Source organism: Pristis pectinata, chromosome 3, assembly GCF_009764475.1.
Source record: "Pristis pectinata isolate sPriPec2 chromosome 3, sPriPec2.1.pri, whole genome shotgun sequence".
NCBI classification, from domain to species: Eukaryota; Metazoa; Chordata; class Chondrichthyes; order Rhinopristiformes; family Pristidae; genus Pristis; species Pristis pectinata.
Genome location: NC_067407.1, coordinates 9,097,967 through 9,120,474, shown reverse-complemented (window position 1 = coordinate 9,120,474; position 22,508 = coordinate 9,097,967). Strand labels below are relative to the sequence as shown.

Genomic DNA, 22,508 nt, shown 5'->3' with positions numbered 1-22,508 from the left:
CCTCGTCGCCCACAGACCTAGTGTTCACAGATCTGTGAACTTATGAGGTCAGTGTGTATTACTGAAGTGCAGCTGGATCTGGGGTGGGAGTCAGGAACACCAAGGGTCAGGAGGTCTGAGGCCAGAGCCAGGGTCTAGGGTTGAAACTTACAAGCTGAAACGCACTGGGTTCTGTTTGCTGCAGTCCCTTTAAACTCACTGGGTACTGGAACATTGATTGTGTTACTGTGTAACATAAAAAACATAGTGAAATAAAAATATGTTGGCTAATATGAGGTCCAGCCAACAGTCACTGAGTCAGGCATCGTGGAAACAGGCCCTTCGGCCCAAGTGGTCCATACTGACCCAGGTACCCATTCAAGCCAGTCCCATTGGCCAGCATTTGGCCCATTACCTTCTAAACCTTTCCTATCCATGTACCTGTCCACTTTTAAATGTTGTTGTTGTAGCTGCCTCAATTATTTCCCCTGGCAGCTCATTCTACATACATACTGCCTTTTGTGTAAAAACATTGCCCCTCAAGTTCCCGTTAGATCTCTCCCCTTTCACCTTAAACCTCTGCCCTCTAGTTCTTGAATCCCCAACCGTGGGAAAAAGACTGAAAAATCTGCTGGTCAGGATCACCAAAAGTCCCAAAAGTGCTGGTATTGGTATTGGTTTATTATTGTCACTTGTACCGAGCTACAGTGAAAAACTTGTCTTGCATACCGATCATACAGGTCAATCCATTACACAGTGCAGTTCCATTGAGTTAGTACAGAGTGCATTGATGCAATACAGGTAAAAACAATAACAGTACAGAGTAAAGTGTCACAGCTACAGAGAAAGTGCAAGGTCACAACAAGGTAGATCGTGAGGTCAGAGTCCATCTCATCGTATAAGGGAACCTTTCAATAATCTTATCACAGTGGGATAGAAGCTGTCCATAAATCTGGGGGTATGTGCCCTCAGGCTCCTGTATCTTCTACCTGATGGAAGAGGAGAGAAGAGAGAATGACCCAGTTGGGTGGGGTCTTTGATTATGCTGGCTGCTTCACCAAGACAACGAGAGGTAAAGACACAGTCCAAGGAGAGGAGGCTGGTGCACATGATGCGCTGGGATGTGTCCTGGGCAGAGCAGTTGCCGTACCAAGCCGTGATGCATCCAGATAGGATGCTTTCTGTGGTGCATCGATAAAAGTTGGTGAGTGTCAAAGGGAATTTCTTTAGCCTCCTGAGGAAGTAGAGGCGCTGGTGAGCTTTCTTGGCCGTGGCGTCTAGGTGGTTGGACCAGGACAGGCTGTTGGTGATGTTCACTCCCAGGAACTTGAAGCTCTCAACCCTCTCGACCTCAGCACCGTTGATGTAGACAGGTGTATGTACACCGCCCCCTTTCCTTATCGGAGTTTTCGTGTACTGACCAGGACTGTGTCAGGTTTACTGCGCATTCATGGGGAGCGTGATGATATCACAGATCCATTACTCCTCTCCAGGGAGATGGTGGAAGCAAATTCTCAGAAAGAATGGAATGTATGCTCATGTAGAGAAAACGCTGCAGCTGTATAAAACTTTGGTGACGCCGCACTTGGAGTATTGTGTGCAATTCTGGTCGCCCCATTACAGGAAGGATGTGGAGGCTTTGGAAAGGGTGCAGAAGAGGTTTACCAGGATGCTGCCTGGATCAGAGGGTACGAGCTATAAGGAGAGGTTGGACAAACTTGGGTTATTTTCTCTGGAGCGTTGGAGGCTGAGATGAGACCTGATAGAATTTCATAAAATTATGAGAAGCATAGATAGGGTAGACAGTCAGAATCTTTTCCCAGGGTGGAAATGTCAAATACTAGAGGACGTAGCTTGGTATTTGTATTGGTTTATTATTGTGACATGTACCGAGGTACAGTGAAAAACTTGTCTTGCATATCGATCGTACAGATCAATTCATTACACAGTGCATTGAGGCAGTACAGGGTAAAAACAATAACAGAATGTAGAGTAAAGTGTCACATCTACAAGGAAGTGCATTGCAGGTAGACAATAAGGTGAGAAGGGGAAAGTTTAAAGGAGATGTGTGGGGCAAATTGTTTACACAGAGAGTGGTGGGTGCCTGTAACGGGCTGCCAGGGGTGGTGAGGAAAGCAGATACAATAGTGGCATTTAAGAGGCTGTTAGACACATGAACACACAGGGAATGGAGGGATATGGATTATGTGCAGGCAGAAGGGATTTAGTGTAATTCGACATTGTGTTCAGCACAGACATTGTGGGCTGAAGGGCCTGTTCCTGTGCTGTACTGTTCTGTGTTCTATGTTCTATTTGCGGCGCTAATGGGAAAGAGCAGGGATTAATTTTAAAGCATGTTGGGCTTCTTGAAGGAGCTGGCACAAGGAAGATGGAGCGAATGGCTTGCTTGAGTGTTCTGTGATTGTGTGAAGAGCAGATTGCTGTTGTAACCATACTGCCTCTGGTATCCACACCATTAAACCAACTGTCCGAACCAGCCTATCCATAAATCAAATTCTCGGTATGTTTACTTACACAGAATTCTGCTTCAGGCTTAGTTGAAATGTTTTTACAGCAGGAATCATCAGCATTCAGAGAGTGTTTAAAACAATTCCTTTGCTGTTGCCAGGTTCCTGAACCGTCTCTGATACATCTATACGGTTACACTTCATGCGCTGTTGCACCAGTGCTTCCTACCACTGCACCAGGTCCTCTTGGGACAAGTCTGGATCAAAGTTATGCCACCACTGCTGCATGCCTGGAAATTCCACAAAGAGGATGAATGGTTCCCTTATTTCTTAACCTCAGAGGATCCCAAAGTGCTTTACAACCAATCAAGTCCTTGTTTTCAATGTTGTCACTGTTATCATGAAGGATATGTGATACCAAAGCTACACACAGCAAGCTCCTACAAACAGCCAATGGAATAATTTTCTCTCCTTTGTGACGTTGATTGAGGCACAATAGTAGCCAGGGAATTGGGAGAGTTCTCTGCTCTTAGAAATAGCACCAGGAGATCTTTCAGGGAGCAGACACAGCCTCAATTTAAGACCTCATGACAGATATTGTGCTCAGGTGTTTACGGTGGACTTAAATCCACAGCAACAGTACCAAATTTGTGTATCTGTGTCCATGTGTGTGTGGTCAGTGTGTGTGTGTGTGTGTGTGGTCAGTGTGTGTGTGGTCAGTGTGTGTGTGTGTACATGCGTATGTGTGGTGTGTGTGTGTGGTCAGTGTGTGTGTGGTGTGTGTGTGTGGTCAGTGTGTGTGTGTACATACATATGTGTGGTGTGTGTGTGTGGTCAGTGTGTGTGTGGTGTGTGTGCGCGTGTGTGTGTGGTGTGTGTGTGTGGTCAGTGTGTGCGCACGTGTGTGTGTTTGTGTGTGGTCAGTGTGGTCAGAGTGTGTGTGTGCATGCGTATGTGTGTGTGTGGTGTGTGTGTGCGTGTGTGGTCAGTGTGTGTGTGTGTGGTGTGTGTGTGGTGTGTGGTGTGTGTGTGTGCGTGTGTGGTCAGTGTATGTGTGTGTGTGTGTGGTCGGTGTGTGTATGTGTGTGGTGTGTGTGCGTGTGTGGTCAGTGTGTGTGTGTGTGCGTGTGTGTGTGTGTGTGTGGTGTGTGTGTGGTGTGTGTGCGTGTGTGTGTGGTCAGTGTGTGTGTGGTGTGTGTGCGTGTGTGTGGTCAGTGTGTGTGTGTGGTGTGTGTGTGCGTGTGTGGTCAGTGTGTGTGTGTGTGTGTGTGGTCAGTGTGTGTGTGGTGTGTGTGTGTGTGCGTGTGTGTGTGTGGTGTGTGTGTGGTCAGTGTGTGTGTGTATTTATGTGTTTAGTCAGTATGTATGTGTGTGCATGCATGGTCAGAGTGTGTGTGTGTGTGTGTGTGTGTGTGTGTGTGTTTGTGTGTGTGTGGTCTGTGTGTGTGTATATGTGTGCATGCTTGGAGTGTGTGTGTTTGTATATGGTGAGTTTGTGTGTCTGCTGAGAGTGTGTGTGCTAGGTGTGTGCAGCAGAGGCTGCTCTCCAGTTGTCCTGGATCCATTTGTCACTGGACCAAAACCAAGCTGGTGTGCAACACTGTCCTCACGTTAAACTACTCGTGTAAAACATCTGCCACAGCTCAGAGCTGGAGTGGATTCAAGTCGCTTAAGGTGTCTTGAGTAAGAGGGAGATAGGGACTGAGGGAGAGAGAAATAGATAGAGTGAGATAGCCAGAGAGATAGAGAAAGAGAGAGAGATACAGAGAGAGAGATAAAGAAAGATAGAGAGAGAGAAAGAAAGAGAGAGAGAGAGAGTGACTACCAACTTAGCCATGTTCAAGAAATTTAACCTCAGAATGAGCTGGAGATGGGTCAGAGTTGAGTTTCAGAGCAGCACCAGAAGGTGAGCACACCTCCTGAGACTTCCTTGATTTAGTTATATTTAGTGGGGCGGACAGCAGTTTTGGTAACACCTGGTATAATGAAAGCAGCTGCCAAAAGCCTTGTTGAAACCTTATTAAATCTGCAGTGGGTCTACAAGAGGAGAGTTTGTAGCTGTCTCTCTCATAATGAGCACCTTCAGTGACAATCCAGTTGCTGCTTGTCTTGGCTTTAGCATGGATGAAATGATGGGATTTCACATCTGGGTTCGATTAGAACAAGTAAGTAGTGGATCACCATAACATTCAATCCCACCTAGAAACAGGAATGTGACGAAGGTTTGAGAAGGTCAATTCCTTAAAAAAATGCGACTCTCCCAGACACATTCTGCAGCCCATAGGGCCAATATTAACACTGCCAATGACTTAAAATTCCCTCTTGTTGCCATAGTTTGGTTACGCTTATTGGTCGAGCAATTCAAAGACCTGGATCAATAATCCAAAGAGCATGACAGATTCTAACATAGCAGTTTCAGACATTTTCAAATAAAGAAAACCTGGAAATTAAATTGAATTGCTGTAAAAATAGTACAACTGTTTTCTTTACCCAGTCTGGCCTTTTGACTCCAATCCTTCTGATTATCATTCAAGCTAGACAGGAAGGGCAAGAGGTGCAGAAGCCTGAAGTCCCACACCACCATGTTCAAGAACAGCTACTTCCCTTCAAACATTCGGTTCTTGATCACCAGTTTAGCAACTTGGTGGTTTTTTTTGTTCTAATGGTGTTCTTTCTTGTAAAAATTGTGTGTAATTTATGTTTATGTTTTTCTTGTGAATGCTGCTTCTCTGGTGCTATATACCTGTGATGCTGCTGCAAGTAAGTTTTTCATTGCACCTGAAACCAGAGGGTGGAACCAGAGAAACAAAGGACTGCAGATACTGGAATCTAGATGAAAAACACTATGACGCTGGAGGAACTCAGCCGGTGGAACCAGATTGGGGGTGGGCAGGGGGTATAATGGATGGATGGAGCCAGGTGGAGGAAGGGGGGTGTTGTTGAGACTGTGATAGTACTGCCTACAGTTCTGGTCACTGCACTACAGGCACTGGAGGTTTACGAGGATGTTCCCAGAACTGGAAACTTTTGGTTCATGATGCAACAACTTCCAAGGATTGGTTGCATCATGGTCTGGTACAACAACTCGAGTGCGCAGGAACGTAAGAAGCTGCAGAGAGTAGTGGACTCAGCCCAATACATCACGGGCACATCCCTCCCCACTATCGGTAGTATCTACAGGAGGCGCTGCCTCAAGAAGGCAACATCCATCATCAAAGACCCCCACCATCCGGGCCATGCCATCTTCTCACAGCTACCATCGGGCAGGAGGTACAGAAGCCTGAAGTCTCACACCACCAGGTTCAAGAACAGTTACTTCCCTTCAGCCTTTTGGTTCTTGAACCAACCGGCACAACCCTAATCACTGCAGTTTAGCATCACTATGACCACTTTGACCACTTTGCACTAAAATGGACGTTTTTTTTTTGTTCCATTTGTGTTCTTTCTTGTGAAAATTGTGTTTAATTTATAATTTTCTTGTGAATGCTGCTTATATGATGCTATGTGCCTGTGATGCTGCTACAAGTAAGTTTTTCACTGCACCTGTGCACACATGTACTTGGGCAAATGACAATAAACCCTGACTTTGACTTTTAAGAGGAAATATTGGACAGGGTGGGGTCATTTTCTTTGGCACAGAGGAGGCAGAGTGGAGATTTAATTGTGGTGTATAAAATTATATGGGGTACAGGTAGAATAAGTAGAAGGGACCTATTTCCCTTATGAGGGGGGGGGGGGTTGAGATTCCAGAGATTTAAAGCAATTGGTGGAAGGATTAGTGCAGAGGTGAAGGAAAATGCTTTCACCAAGTGGTTAGTGGGTGTCTGAAATTTACTGCCTGAAGGGAATGTAGAGCCAGACACTGTCATCATGGTTACTAAGGGCCTGGATGTGTGCAAGGAGGTTGTGACCTGCAATATCTACAGACCAAGGGCTGGAAGGTGGGCTTAGACTGGGGAGCTCTTTCCAAACTAGCAGGGACTAAATGTCCTCCTCCTGTGCTGTTCATTTACCACAATCCTTTGACATACGAAATGTCTGCAGAGAGACATCGACTGGTTAAGTGATTGAGCAAGAAGGAGGAAATGGGAAGATCTATTCTGACAGGAAAAATAGAAAAAGTGATACACTTCGGGAGATCGAATTCGAAGGTAGAATACAAGGTTAATGGCAGGACTCTTAGCAGTGTGGAGGAACAGAGGGATCTTGGGGTCCACGTCCATAGATCCCTCAAGGTTGCTGCTCAGGTGGATAGGGTTGTTAAGAAGGCGTATGGAATGTTGGCCTTCATTAGTCAGGGTGTTGAGTTCAAGAGCCACGAGGTGATGTTGCAGCTCTATAGAACTCTGGTCAGACCACACTTGGAGTATTGTGTTCAGTTCTGGTCGCCTCATTATAGGAAGGATGTGGAAGCTTTAGAGAGGGTGTGGAGGAGATTTGCCAGGATGCTGCCTGGATTGGAGAGCATGTCTTATGAGGACAGATTGAATGAGTTAGGGCTTTTCTCCTTGGAGAGGAGGATGAGAGGTGACTTGATAGAGGTGTACAAAATGATAAGAGGCATAGATCGAGTGGACAGTCAGAGACTTTTTCCCAGGGCAACAATGGCTAACTTGAGGGGACATAATTTTAAGGTGACTGGAGGAAGGTATAAGGGGGATGGCAGGGGAAAGTTTTTTACACAGAGAGTGGTGGGTGCATGGATCGCACTGCCGGCAGAGGTTGTGAGGGCAGATACATTAGGGACATTTAAGAGACTCTTAAATAGACACATGAATGATAGAGAAAAGGAGGGCTATGTGGGAGGGAAGGGTAAGATAGATCTGAGAGCAGGGTAAAATGTTGGCACAACATTGTGGACCAAATGGCTTGTACTGTGCTGTAGTGTTATATGTTCTATGTTATTTTATGGCAGTGAGAGACTAGGAAATGTTGGTATCCAGATGGATCCAGGTGTTTTGTGCACAAGTCATGAGTTGATGTACAGACACAACAAGCAATTATAAAGCTCAATACGGGTCAGCCCCAGGTTGTGAACACCTGACGTATCTGCAGCCCGTCCGTACCAGCAAGCGTTTGGGAGTCCGGTGGGACGGATTTGCCAGCTGCTGCGGGGCTGTAGGCATCTTCTTCCATGTGGGAACTCGGTTCGAGACTGCAATTCTGACGTGAACTATTCAGGTTACGAACAGTTCTCAGGAACTGAACCCTGTTGTAACCCGGGGAGGAGCTGTCTGCTTTAACCATTATAGAATCATACAGCCCAGCCCTTTGACCTGTTATGAAAGATTGGAGGATAAGAGTAAGGATATCCTTGTGCATAACCGATGCAAGGTCTTCAACCTGAAATATTCACTTTGTTCCTCTCTCCATAGATGCTACCTGCCCTCCTGACTCTTTCTGGAAGTTTCTGTTTTTAATCCAGGCTTCCAGCATTTCCAGTATTTTGCTTTTGGATTGAACTTCTAAAGGTGATTGACAGGATGCTTTACTTGGCTGGGAGATCTAAGACGAAGCGTCATAGTCCCGGAGTAAAGGGTTGTTCGTATAGGACTAAGATGGGGAAAAAATGGTTCACTCAGAGTGTTGTGAATCCTTGGGATTCTGAACTCCAGATGCTTGCAATGCTCAGTGTGAGTTTAATCAAAAGCTCAATAGTTTTTTGGATACTAAGTGAGTCAAAGGATACAGCAGAAGAGAAGTAGGATATCAGCCATAAACATTGAAAGGCAGAGCAGCAGGGCTTACCCTAGCTGTTATCATTTCTGGGCTTATAAAGACCCCGAGCAGCTATCACCCGGGCTGCAGATAATCAAGAAGGCGGGTCACCACCGTCTTCTCAAGGGCAACTCATCTTAATTGGTTTATTATTGTCACATGTACCGAGGTACAGTGAAATGCTTTTGTTTGCATGCCATCCAGACAGATCATTCCATAGATAAGCGCATCGAGGGAGTAGAGAATGGAGAAATAACAGAATGCAGAATATAGTGTTACAGTTACAGAGAAAGTGCAGTGCAGGCAGACAAATTGCAAGGGCCATGACAAGGTAGATTGGGAGATCAAGAGTTCATCTTTAACATATAAGAGGCCTGTTCAAGAGTCTGATAACAGTGGGATAGAAGCTGTCCTTGAGCCCGGTGGTACGTGCTCTCAAGCTTTTGCATCTTCTACATTCCACTTGTACTACCTCGATGTACTTATGTTTTGTAATGATCTGTATGGATGGCATGCAAAACAAAGTTTTTCGCATGTGACAATAATAAACCAATTACCAATCCTGCCTGATGGAAGGGGGGAGAAGAGAGAATGACCAGGGTGGGAGGGGTCCTTAATTCTGTTGGCTGCTTACCTAAGGCAGCAGGAGTCAATGGAGGGGAGGCTGGTTTTCATGATAGGCAATAAATGCCAGTGAAGCCCACATCCCAGGTGTGAATATAGAAAATGATAAACCCTGTTGCAAAGCATTTTGACACATGATATGCCAATACAGCAAGTAATGTTAACTAAAATATCCCCTGACAGCAACAGCACAATCTTGTGCTGAATGATCCCCTGCTAATGTCACCAACAGTGGATTCACCATCAATAGTAAGGAGAGGAAGTCTTTGCCTCAAGCTTATGATGCAGACAGAGATAGATCTACCATGCTTCAAGCGAAAAGGTGCTCCCTAATTTTATTCTATTGAGAATTAACACTTGCAGGATAACTTTAGGGATTGTAGCCTGAAAATAGTTAAGTGAAATAACAGTAAGCCAGCACATCACTGCATGGCTTTGACATATCTCTGGCTGTTCTTTTAACACAGATGTTAAACTATTTTAAGCAGGTTAACCAGTCACTGGCTCAGCAGGGTTGTATATTCTGTTCATTTATTTTCCTACGGAACAAGCACTTTGGTAGTCCTTTTGCATGAAAATTTGGGGCCCATTAAACTGCCCAATGCTTTCCCCAGCCTAAGGGCAGTAAAGTGGATTCACACTATTCAAGACCATGCTTTTAATGAGAAACGTGGGTGAAAAAATACCAACTAGTTCTCCCTCGCCCGTCTTGGCAGCGTGGGCAAGTTATTGACTGATTATAACAATTCGTCTCTACTAGTTAGTCACAAACAAACCCAGGGACGATGCAAGGAAATGCCAATGGTGGAAACTTTGGGAATTCTAGCTCCAACGTCATCCGTTGTGTTTAAGCTTGTTAAATTTATCACATGTCATGTTTCAAATGACTCATACAGGGGAGAGGTTTGACTTTGGTAAATAGTGTCAATTGGGCAATACCAGGTCCTGTTAAAGGCTTGTTCTGATTGTCGTTACCATAAACTGCTGAAGAAATAAGCCCAGCAGAGGTGGTGACAGAGCAGATATTGCCAGTTTAACATCATCAGCTTGGTCAAAACTCTGAAGCCCACCAATTCCCACCACTAACACCATCCTGTGTGAATACCTGCACACTATTTGACTTTAGACACAATTGAGCCTGAACAAGTTTCAGGGAGGTGACTGCTTGGAAATGGAATTGGAATTGGAATTGTCACATGTACCGAGGTACAGTGAAAAACTTGTCCTGCACACTGTTCATACAGATCAATTCATTACACAGTGCGTTGAGGTAGTACAAGGTAAAACAATAACAGAATGCAGAATAAAGTGTAACAGTTACAGAGAAAATGCAGTGCAGGTAGACAATAAGGTGCAAGGCCATAACAAGGTAGATTGTGAGGTCAAGAGTCCATCTTATCGTACTAGGGAACCGTCCAATAGTCTTATAACAGCGGGATAGAAGCTGTCCTTGAGCCTGGTGGTACGCACTTTCAGGCTTTTGTATCCTCTGCCTGATGGGAGAGGGGAGAAGAGAGAATGTCTGAGGTGAGTGGGGTCTTTGATTTTGTTGGCTGCTTTACCAAGGCAGCGAGACAGAGTCCATGGAGGGGAGGCTGGTTTCCGTGATGTGCTGGGCTGTGTCCACAACTCTCTGCAGTTTCTTGCAGTCATGGGCAGAGCAGTTGCCGTACCAAGCCGTGATGCATCCAGATAGGATGCTTTCTATGGTGCATCGACAAAGATTGGAGACACAAGAGACTGCAGATGCTGGAACTCAGCAGTTCGAGCAGCATCTGTGGGGAGGGTGGGGGGGTGAGGGGAAGAGGAATTGTCGACGCTTTGGGGTTTTCGACCTGAAATGTCGACATTTCCTTCCCCCTCCCCACAGTGACTGCTTGGACATTGGTTAGCGTCCCATCTAAAACATGCCACACCACCCACAAAACTGACAGCTCACTGGATTCTTTCAGCAGCTCCATTGTTATTGCACTGTCCCAATTTAGGATTGGACGTCATTCCAGTGTTAGGCCGAGCCTGGAACTTTAACCCACTCCCCTACCACTCCTTGAGGGCTTCTTGCAGATGCTGAAGGTTGTGGCTCCAGGGATCTGGGCATGGTAGTGTAGTGGTTAGTGTAACGCTATTACAGTGCCAGTGACCCGGGTTCAATTCTGGCCGCTGTCTGTAAGGAGTTTGTACATTCTCCCCGTGTCTGCGTGGGTTTCCTCCGGGTGCTCCGGTTTCCTCCCACATGCCAAAGACATACGGGTTAGGAAGTTGTGGGCATGCTATGTTGGCGCCGGAAGAGTGGCAACACTTGTGGGCTGCCGCCAGAACACCCTATGCAAAAGATGCATTTCATTGTGTGTTTCAATATACATGTGACTAATAAATAAATGTTAATAATCCAGGCTGACCATCCAGTCCTGTCAGAAGTGTTTTGAAGGAGATCTTGAACCAAAGCAGTTTTGCCCAAAGATTCTGTTACAATACTTTCCACATTTCCTTATGACAGAGAAAGAGGCCAATCGGCCCATCAAATCTATGCCAGTCCATGGAGCAAATCCATTTCCCCACTCAGTTTCCCTGTGACCTTTCCTCCCTCTGCCCAGATTTCATCACTCACCTACACCCTAGGGGCAATTTACAGCAGCTAATTAACCTGCCAGCCGTACGTCTTTGGGACGTGGGTTGGGGGGGGGGGACGTAATAGGAGCACCCTGAGGAGAGAACGTGCAAACTCCACAGAGACAGCAGCTGAGGTCGGGGTTGGACCTTGGTCTCTGGAGGGGTGAGGGCTGTGCCCCCTCTAAAGAGGCTTCTTCGAAGAGGTATCCCCAGTCCCTGATAACCGCACCCACTTCTCATGGGATCTTGCCATGCAGAAGTGGTCCTTTCCTTCATTACAGCTGTGAGTGCATCTCAGATAGTAATCCTCAGCAAAGACCTGAGGTGTCCACTGGACAGACACTCCTTCCTTCCCCCTGGGTCCTGGGGTGAATCCACTCACAACCACCCCCAAGTGAAGCATTTTAAGTACAGCGGGGTCTGAGTTCCACTGACAGCAGCGAGTGGGAAGGGGTTAAGGGACGGAGGCAGGGAATCCACGTGCTTGTAAGTATATTATTAAAAGCTAACAGCTGAAGAAGCCGTGTCCCGGATCGCGTGGAATGCGGCAGACAGTGAGCGAACGGGACTTTTATGGAAACTTGCTACGGGGGAGACGTAATTTTACCCAAACGACATTGAGACTGGTCGGTGGTGGTTGAAAACGGCTCAACAGCTCTCTTCGTCAAACCAACTCCCTGGACTACTGCAGGTCGCCCTTGAAGTCCAGCGTTGAGAGAAACGCAACACATTTGGCCAAAGGTAAGGTCAACTTAACACCAATTTTGTAATGGAAGAGATGAACTTTGTATAAGGGGGAAAAATCATGGGTTAAGAACTGAAACCATTCTCTCTCTTTCATACACACACAGGTGAAATGTAAGACACTTGTTCTGGTTTCAAAGTCTTGGAAATGTGTTTGTGTTTTAAAATCTTTGGTGTGGGAGGTGGTACACATATCACCAATGCCTACTAGGACGGTGGCTGTCAATCTCCCAGACCGGTGGGCGAGGGCTGGCCCTCTCCTTCCCCCCCCCCCCCCCCCTTTGAATGTGAAGAACACAAAGTTTAAAGTCTCTTCCGTCCAAAATTTCTCCGGATTTTCCCCCCGCCGTTCTGATAGGAACGCACTGAGTGCCCAGGCGGTGTGGCAGCCCCTCTCCACATCGCCGTCTGCGGACACGCCGCCGTTTCTTTAACGCAGTAGTCTGACCGCTCACGTTCCCCAAGACTTCTGAAATGTACTTTCTTTTTTTTTACGCAAATAGGTTGTTATTCTGGTTTTTTTTTGGGACGGAGTAACAAGATAAATTCTTTTGAATGACTGTCGCAGCTGTTTACAGGTTTGGGAGCGCTTTGAGCTTGGTCCCTGTTGGAATGTTGGAAATTTCGCTGCCAACTCGCCAGCAAATAGCAGCGAGATGCACTTTTTTTCCTTCGTGTTTTTTTTGGCGGTGGGGGGGGGGCGGGGGAGTTGTTTAAGGAATTAATGCTGGGGTGAAGTCCAAAATAATGCCCCTGGGATCTCTCACCTGGGGGAGGGGGAGAGTACAGAGGAATTTAAATTAAATATCCTTGAAACAGGCGCACGTTGTACAAACTGGGACACGTCCCTCAAGAGTTAAACGATTCTGGAGGAGGGGCTCGTCATCTTGCTGGATCCTCCCCGCGCCTCTGCCCGGCACCTCCGACAGTACAGGGTTCCCTCTGTACATCACGGCAAGCAGCTTGGGGGGATTTTAAATTGGTAAATTTAAAATTGGTTTATTATTGTCGCGTGTACCGAGGTACAGTGGAAAAACTTGTCTTGCATTCAGTTCATACAGATCAACTCATTACACAGTGCACTGAGATAGTACAAGGGAAAACAATAACAGAATGGAGAATAAAGTATAACAGGTACAGAGAACGTGCAGTGCGGGCAGACAATAAGGTGCAAGGTCATGAGGTAGATTGTGAAGTCGAGTCCATTTTTTCATATTAGGAAACCATTTCAATAGTCTTATAACAGTGGGATAGAAGCTGTTCTTGAGCCTGGTGGCAAGTGCTTTCAGGCTTTTGTATCTTCTGCCTGATGGGAGAAGAGAGCTGGTGGGGTCTTTGATTATGCTGGCTGCTTTACGGAGGCAGCGAGAGGTATAGACAGAGTCCATGGAGGGGAGGCTGGTTTCTGTGATGTTCTGCAGCTTCTTGTGGTCTCGGGCAGAGCAGTTGAAATACCAAGCTGTGATGCATCAGGATAAGATGCTTTCTGTGGTGCATCGATTTTTAAAAAATTGAGGGTCAAGGGAGACATGCCAAATTTCGTGGATTTTGTGCTCAACTCCATGCAGTGCTCTCTTGATGCAGAGGGAAGAATAGCAATGAGCCAAAGACGGATGATGACACACACGGTCCAAGTGGGATGAGGCAGCCATTTCTATTTTAATAGCTTTCTGGATGTCTGGGTTATTTTTGGCTTGGATTTGTCACCTGGGAGAATTTTTTGGATTTAAAAAAAACTTTGTTATTTCATTAAAGATACTTCTAGGTTTTGTGCACCTGAGAATGCAGTAGATCAAATGTGCTGTGTAAAATATTGTCATCGTTACTCAGTATGGAAACTGGCTCTTTGGCCCTACTCGTCCATGCCAACCAAGGTGCCCACCTGAACTAGTCCCATCTGGCTGTTTTACCCGTATCCCTTTCTAAATGCAAGTTTCTTTGATTCTTGCATTTACAGTAATACTTTACACATTTATTCTCCTCTGGGCTGTCTGAGGGGGTGCAGATCTGTCAGTGGTATCATCTTGCGGTGGTGATGTTAGACCTAAACTCCCCCACACCTTCTCCCTTGTGTGGATGTAAAAGATCCCACATGACCATTTCGAGAAATATGTGCCCTGGCTGGTATTTATCCCACAATGCACATCATAAACACCAGACTCAGACAGCTTCCATCCCACTGTTATCAGACTCTTGAATGAACCTCTCATATGCCTAAAGATGAACTTTTGACCTCCCAATCTACCTCATTGTGGCCCTTGCACTTTATTTGTCTACCCGCACTGCACTTGAAAGAGTATGGATCCTGTGCAGGCAGATGGGTTTAGATTCATTTGGCATCATGGTTGGTACAGACATTGTGGGCTGTAGGGCCTGTTCCTGTGCTGTATGCATTGTAAACACTCCTGTTAAATTCCCCTCCTACCTGCTCAGGCAATTGAACCTCATGGATCATTAATGTAGCACTTAACAGAAAAAGCAGTAAGGCCTGCTTCCGTTAAATGCTACAGAAAGCCTGACACTGAACTCCGTAAGGAGCCATTAGGATTGTGATATAAACTGGTTTCAAGTGCAATCTTAAACCAAGTAGAAAGAGGACTGGACATTTAGGGAGGGAATTCCAGAGTGTACAGTTGAGTGAAAGCTGAATCTTGATCACTGAGGCTGGGTATAAAGAAATGTAGGGGGTGGAGAAAAGGCCAGATTTGGACTTCTTGGAGGGCTGTAGAAGATTACAGCGATGGGTTGATGGAGAGATTTGAAATAAAAGTACAAGTTTTAAAATCAAGGTCGGTGTGTGAGTTGATTTGGGTCATCTAGCACAACGCTGATGGGTAAATAGGACAGTGTGAACTCCATTCTGGGTAGTAGGGTTTTAAGCTGAACTGGAGTTTGTAGACAATGAGGTGGGAGTTTAGATAAGTCTGGGGTGAAGTTGGGTGAATGGGGAGGATGGATGCTCTGTAAGAAAAGGAAATTTGCAAGGTTATGACCAAACCCATGCTGGAAAAAAAACTGGGAGGCTGCTGGTAGGTTTGTGTTACTTCAATGGATGCTCAAATATTTTGTGTACAGAAAGATGCAAATCAGGGGGTTATTCCATTTAACATTAAAAAGTACTATCGGCTATGTAAATTTCCCAATGATGAAACAAATGGGAAGAGAGTTAGTACAAGTAAGTGTGATTTTCAAGGTAAGTATATGCAATAAACAGAAAATGCTGAAACAACTCAACGGGTCAGACAGCATCTGTTGGAAGAGCAACAGTTGACCTTTTGGATCTGTGCCCCTTTGAATGCAAGACTCTTAATATATTGCAGCTACTTAGTACCAATATTTTTCCAGAGCATCCTACCTGCACATCATATAACAGTGCAATGTGGTTGATGTACATGATTCAAACTCCTGATGTTCATAAGCATATGTCAGAGAAAAAGGTGATTCACCTTGGGTATAAATCTCTAAAGACTAATTGGAACAGAGTGTTAGCAGGGCCTTGACATCCATATAGCTACTTCCTCTGCATGAGGAGTGTAAGAAGGTGTGTAACTGGGAAAGTGTAAGAAGGGGCCATAGAGAACAAATCACAATTTACATCTCTCCATGGTAGCTAGGGTTCCAGTCGTCTTTATCCTCCTCTTCACATCACTGTTTCCAATGTACAAACGCTTGCCCAAGCATTCAGGAACACCTCCATTCAGTTTCTTTAACCTCCAGGAAGCAAGCCTGAGTGGTACTTTGATGGGTCTGTGCATCTCCAAGCCATAGAAGAATTGGGGTATTAAGTAGTTGCAATATATTAGAAGTCTACATTCAGTGTATATTTAATGTAAAAATCCCATGTTTAGTAAAACTCTTCCATCATATTTCTTCCAATTTTTCAGTCATCACAAAATAACACTGGTAATTGGTGTGCTAAATATTATTTCCACATGGACATTCAGAGCATCTATTCCCCTTGAATGTGCATTGCAATGTGTAGCACTTTTCCTTGTACTGAAATAGTTCATTTAGGCTTTCATTAATGTATAGCTTTGTCTTTATCTGGAAGTTGGTTTTTTCCTCGATGTAGTTCTGACTGTAAAGTCTCTTGGGCTTGTATATTAAATATAGGAGCTCTTCTTAGATGAATATCATCTCAACCTGCACACCACCTTTAGAACAGTTGCTTTAGGAAGTCTCTCTGTCATTGCTTCAATTAAAGAAAGAGGTAACTATCATTTAGATGGCACCTTGCACACTTGCTCAGATGTCTGAGTTCCTTTACACTAATGATGTGCATAGCGGTTGTTTCATAGGTAAATGTGACATCTGTTATATGCAGCCAGGTCCCATAAACAGCCTTAGGATCAATGACTAATCTGTTTTGATAATCATTTAAGATGTAACTGCTGACCAGATCATATCAAAAAAAGGAAATGCTCAGCAGGTTGGGCTGCACCTATAGGAAAAGAAACAGTTAATGTTTCAGGTCTGTTCTGACTAAAGGTCTTTGACCTGAAATGTTAGCTCTGTTTCTCTTCCCACAGGTGCAGCCTGACCTGCTGAGTGTATCCAGCATTTTCTGTTTTTACTTCAGAATTCCAGTATCTGTAGTTTCTTATTTCCATATCTCTTAATGTTGGTTGAAGAATAAATGTTGACAAAGCCATTGGGTAGAACTGCACAAGAGGACTATCAGACAAAACTTCTCATGGTGCTACATGAGAAGGAATTGGGATGCATGGCCAACTGCTTGGTCAGAGGTAGGTTTTGGGAGCATCGTAAAGGGTGGGGGGGGGGGGGGGGGGGGGGGGGGAAGTGGAGAAAGTGGTGAAAAGCAAAGATTCAGAGTGATTTCTAAGGTCAATAAATGAAGGCACAACAGCCAATGGTAGATTGAAGGAAATTGGGCATACAAGAGGTCAAAATTGAAGGAATGATCAGTTAACATAAGATATCTTTATTAGTCACATGTACATCAAAACACAGTGAAATGAATCTTCTGTGTAGCATGTTCTGGGGGCAGCCCACAAGTGTTGCCACGCTTCTGGCGCCAACATAACATACCCACAACTTCCTAACCTGCATGTCTCTGGAATGTGGGAGGAAACCCATGTAGTTCTTGATGCATTGCAGCTCTAGAGGAGGTCATTGAAAATTGGAAGAATGAGGAAACTTAGGAACTTGATTTAAGAGAATAAAAATTCGACTGTTGCCAAATCAAGGAGTCAGTAATATGATATACTTCCAGAATGCAAACATTGGTGAATAATTATTAAGTGACATTGCCATCCAATAATTGAGCTGCTCTTGTGACAGAAATAAGCAACAGAATCATCGGTCACCAAACTGTACTGAGCTCAACATTCCCACCAGGCACCTATCATAGCTCTGTTACATCAGTTTTCTAAAATAGCTTGAAGATAATTTCATTGGACGTGTTCGGTTAGCTGACTTGTCAGGAAACCTTGACTTCCAGCTGTGCACGTTCGTCTGATACTTGGATATGAAACCCATGACTACTTCAAATTGAGTTCATATTTGTATCGGCTGTGAACCTTAACGTAATATCTCCGTGGGGCTGACAAAGGAGAACTTTGGTACATCCCAGACATTTCAGCATGGCTGACAATACACATCAAAATAATTGCAGCTTCTGCATGGGTGTACAACTGTTATAATTTGTATTTAGCCATGGTGACTGCTTTGACTGAGTCCTTCATTTTATGTACTTTATAATAGAAGTTCTAAGTACAAGAGTTAGCCATTCCATTTGATCTGTTTTAACTCTAATTACTCAACTTTGCTCTAAATGCCTTGATCTTTTTATTCTAGAACATTTTTATTGTTCCAATTTTTTCCCGCAGTAACCTCAGCCTTTTGGAGGGCTGGTTTTCAGACTCCTACCCACTGTGAAGAAGTGCTTTTTCATACTAATCCTGAACAACTTGCTCTAATTGTTTTCCTTCCTTTGTTCTCCCATTTCAACCAGCCCACTTCAATATGTCCATCCCATCAAATCCTTCAATCACCTTCCAGACCTCTGCCTTCTACACTTGAAGGAGTGTAGACTGGTCTTTCCTGTATGTTCAGATGTATGCCAGGATGAATGGATGCTCTAGTTATGTTGGTCTGCAGCTTCAGGCTATATTTTGCTTGCACTGTTGCTGTTTCATGGTTAGCATGTAAAGATGACAGATTGGGGAGTAGTTAATTATGATCGATACTAGGCAGTACAGAATAAAATTACCTCTGGCATTCAATAACATTTCTGGATGTTCCAGGTTTAAAATGGTGCATGAGAAAGTGCATCTTCAGCCAGCACCCTGACCCCAACAACTTAAACATCAAGCTTGCAAACACACAGAAATTCAGCCTTAATGGAGTTGGTAATATTTGGTAGATGCAGCCCTTTTTCCACTAAGGTGTGGTCCTTCCCAATAATTATCCAAAATGATCCAGCTCCATCTCTCAGCAAGTAACCACCTCTGCTGGATGTTGTCCTTCCCCTCTGCGGTGGGTAGCAGATTTTTTCAACCACCCCTCTGCTGTACTTTAGAACTCTACTCTTAAACATCTCAGTCTCATTATCTTTCTCTACTTCCAGACCTATCTCAAAAATCTCTCTTGATTTGACAGTATTGGTCTCCTTATTTAAAGATGGCATTGGATGTTTTTCACCAGACTGATACCTGGAATAGATGCAATGTCTTAAGGCCAGGCTTGTACCTGCTGGAGTGTAGAAGAATCTGAGTACTTGATTGAACTGTATCAGATCCTGAGTGGATGTGGAGTGAATGTTTCCTCTTGTGGGAGAATCTGGAATTACTGGTTAGTTGCCCATTTAAGGTACAAGTGAGGTAAATGTTTTGAGGGTTGAATAGAGCATAGAACAGTACAGCACAATACAAGGCCTTTCGGCCCACAATGTTGTGCTGACCTTTAAACTTCACCTAAGACTATCTAACCCCTTCCTCCCACATATCCCTCTATTTTAAATTCCTCCATATGCTTATCTAGTAATCTCTTGAATTTGACCAATGTACCTGCTTCTACCACCGCCCCATGTAGCGCATTCCATGCCCCAACTACTCTCTGGGTAAAAAAAAAACCTTCCTCTGATATCTCCCTTGAACTTCCCACCCATTACTTTAAAGCCATGCCCTCTTGTATTGAGCATTGGTGCCCTGGGAAAGAGGTGCTGGCTGTCCACTCTATCTATTCCTCTTAATATTTTGTACACCTCTATCATGTCTCCTCTCATCCTCCTCCTCTCCAAAGAGTAAAGCCCTAGCTCCCTTAGTCTCTCCTCATAATCCATACACTCCAAACCAGGCAGCATCCTGGTAAATCTCCTCTGCACCCTTTCCAACGCTTCCACATCCTTCCTGTAATGAGGTGACCAGAACTGGACACTACTCTAAGTGTGGTCTAACCAGGGTTTTGTAAAGCTGCATCATTTACCTTGCGGCTCTTAAACTCGATCCCTCAACTTGTGAAAGTCAACATCCCATAAGCTTTCTTAACTACCCTATCCACCTGTGAGGCAACTTTCAGGGATCTGTGGATATGGACCCCCAGATCCCTCTGCTCTTCCAAACTATCCAGAATCCTGCCAGTACGGGCACTTTGGCCCATGATGTTGTGCTGACCTATATAAACCTACCCCACAATCAATCTAACCCTTCCCTCCGACACAGCCCATAACCCTCCATTTTTCTTGCGTCAATGTGCCTATCTAAGTCTAAAATGTCCTCTTTTGCCTTTACAGAAGAAAATTCCGGTGGAAGCAGAATCCTTGACTATTTTTAAAGGTGGAAGTAGATAGATATTTGATAAGCAAAGTTATCAGGGATAATCTGGATATGAAGTTGAGGTTGCATTGAGAACAGATCAGAAAATTGAATAGCAGAATGGGTTTGAGGGGCTGGGTGGCCTTCTAGGTGATATGTTTGTGACCTCCTCTCCTCTCTCTTGGTCTTGCCTGGTTTTACAACCTGACTCCTATGAAGCATCTTGAGTTGACTTGCCAACATGAAGATCAGTATAAAAGATCATCCAAGTCAGTAGCCCCTGCAATGACACTGGGATGTCCCAAAGCATCTCCCAGCTAGCTGAGTAATTGTGTCTGTTGTGCTGTTGGTTTGAGGGTAGTGCATACCAGTAATCCAACTACTGGCAGTGAGATAATAGTCGCACATTGTGGAAACAGTCCTTTCAGCACACTATCAACCTTTGATTACCTACCTATACTCATCCCATTTCCCCAACACAGCCAATAGTCTTCACTGCTATGGCATTTTAAGTACTTCATGCAGGTGGACAACCAGGGTATGAGCCTCTGGACTCGAGCTAGAGAGAAAATGAAAGGCCCTTTTGTTCTTATCACTATCCAGTGATCTTAGTGCCTGGTCTGGATGTAAACTGAGAACAACATTGATTGTGGTGCCCTTTTGATCAAATGGCCTAATCCATTGGATTTTCACGTTAGATATTTCCTTGTGGTTTGGCATGCTGAATTACCATACCAAGTTTGGTACCACAGTCTTTAGTAATATGGGAATAATTTCTCTCTCTCCAAGGACTTTGGGTGGCTGAACTTGGTCTTTTCAGACAGTGGTTTCCAATGGTGCATGTGCATATTTTGGGGCCAGAACATGGGTTTTTAAAGTCTTGGGATGAGCACATTAGTGAAGTTCCCAGGTCTGTGGAGCACATCTCTACATCAGGGTTTCCTACAGTGCAGAGTAGAGATGGGTAGTGGGTATCCTTGCACATGATTTTTAAATTGCCCTCCGGATTCAGGGGTCTCAGTATCTCCCTTGCTCCCACTCCAGAACACTGTAAATAATCAGTAACTAACATTATCAACAAAGGTACTTTATTCACAAAACTGCTTTCAGAGGCAAGCAGCATCCTTGCTTCCTTCCACTTAGCTTTCTTCCTGAAGCTTCACCAAACCCAACCAATAGTTAGCAGCAGGAAATTATCCCTAAAAAGGCTACTTGCCTTGTATTGTTCACAGACTGCTGTGTGTAACATGTATGTTATGTTAGGAATGATCACATTTATTGCATGTTACTTGAAGTTGGACGAGGTTCCCTTCAGGTGTATGGACTGGTTGAGCTGAGTGACTCACTTCTGTGCTGTTTTCTCCTTTGTTTGATGTTAGTGAATGAATTGGTCATTTTTAACACATTTAGTTTGCACTCTGGTTTTGAACTCGCAATCACTAGTGTGGAATCCTAACCAGCAGACCACCATACCCATGCTGCTGGAGCAGGTAATATCTCCAAGAACTTTATTCAGCTTCAAATTTCAGATGTTCCCATTCTTCTAATATTAAATGCCCCTTTTGTTCTAACACAGGACATCAAGGCAACCTATGGGCTGGAGCTGTTTTTTTTTAAAATTTATGTAGATGGCTAACAGACAAATGCAGAACCAACCCAATATATGACAGACCTGTCAAAACCAGACATTCTGTCATTAGAGGTTTTGTGTTTGCATACTACAAAAATGTTTATTTGCTGTCTTTAATGTCCTAAGTCACTTCATAGAGTTGTTATTAGACCCCAAGCTACACCATGAGAGGTTAGGAGATGAGATTAAAGGTTTTGTCTTGGAAGGTTCTAAGCAGTGTATTAAAGAGAAAGGGTTGGAGACAGAATACCAGTGCTGAATGTTTAGAAAGCTGGTGGCCACCAATGGTGGAATCATTTTTTAAAAAAAAATCCAAATGCTCAAGTGAAGAGAATCTATTTCAAGCTTTTCCTGACTCATGAACATCCCAAAGCATGTTGTAGCTGATTGATTGTATTTTTGTCAGAATGGGAGCTGTGTGGATATTTTAAAGGTTTCTGTATGCATTCACCTGCATGCATGGTTTCTTCCCCCCACAACCGCCCCCCCACCCCTCCCTGTCAGGTGAGACTAGAACCAGAGAACATAGGTTTAGGGTGAAATGTTTAAGGGGAATCTGAGGGGGAACTTCTTCACTCAGGGTGGTGAGTGTGGAACAAGCTACCCACAGAAATGGTAGGTGTGGGCTCAATTGTAACATTTAAGAGAAGTTTGGATAGGTTCATGGATGGGAGGGGTTTGAAGGGATATGGCCCAGGTGCAGGTCAATAGGACTAGGCAGAAGATCAAGTGACATGGACTAGATGGGCCGAAGGGCCTATTTCTGTTTCTATGGGGTTGGAGCTGGCCCCAGAGGTAAAGAAGAGTGAGGCCATGTAGGGATTTGATTGTGGAATTGCTGGCAGTTTGTGTGGCTCAGTGAGCTTGGGACTAAAGGGTGAGTGGGAATTAGACTAAAACAATGCAGCATGAGGCATCAGCCATGTTGGATTTGACTGTTTTAAGTAGGTTTTTTAAACA

General features: G+C 44.5%; 1 protein-coding gene across 4 annotated transcripts in view; it reads left to right on the top strand.

Annotated features, from left to right (window-relative positions):
• Window positions 1-11,922: 11,922 nt before the first annotated feature.
• The window catches only part of nexn (nexilin (F actin binding protein)), a 73,339-nt gene continuing 62,753 nt past the window's right edge, over window positions 11,923-22,508 (top strand). For 2 of the 4 annotated variants that reach the window (XM_052010642.1, XM_052010641.1), the window contains exon 1: window positions 11,925-12,140. The gene's annotated coding sequence lies outside the window, so the exon portion shown is untranslated. Of the gene's footprint in view, window positions 12,141-22,508 lie in introns of all 4 variants that reach the window. The other 2 variants (XM_052010643.1, XM_052010644.1) reach the window with 2 other exon arrangements.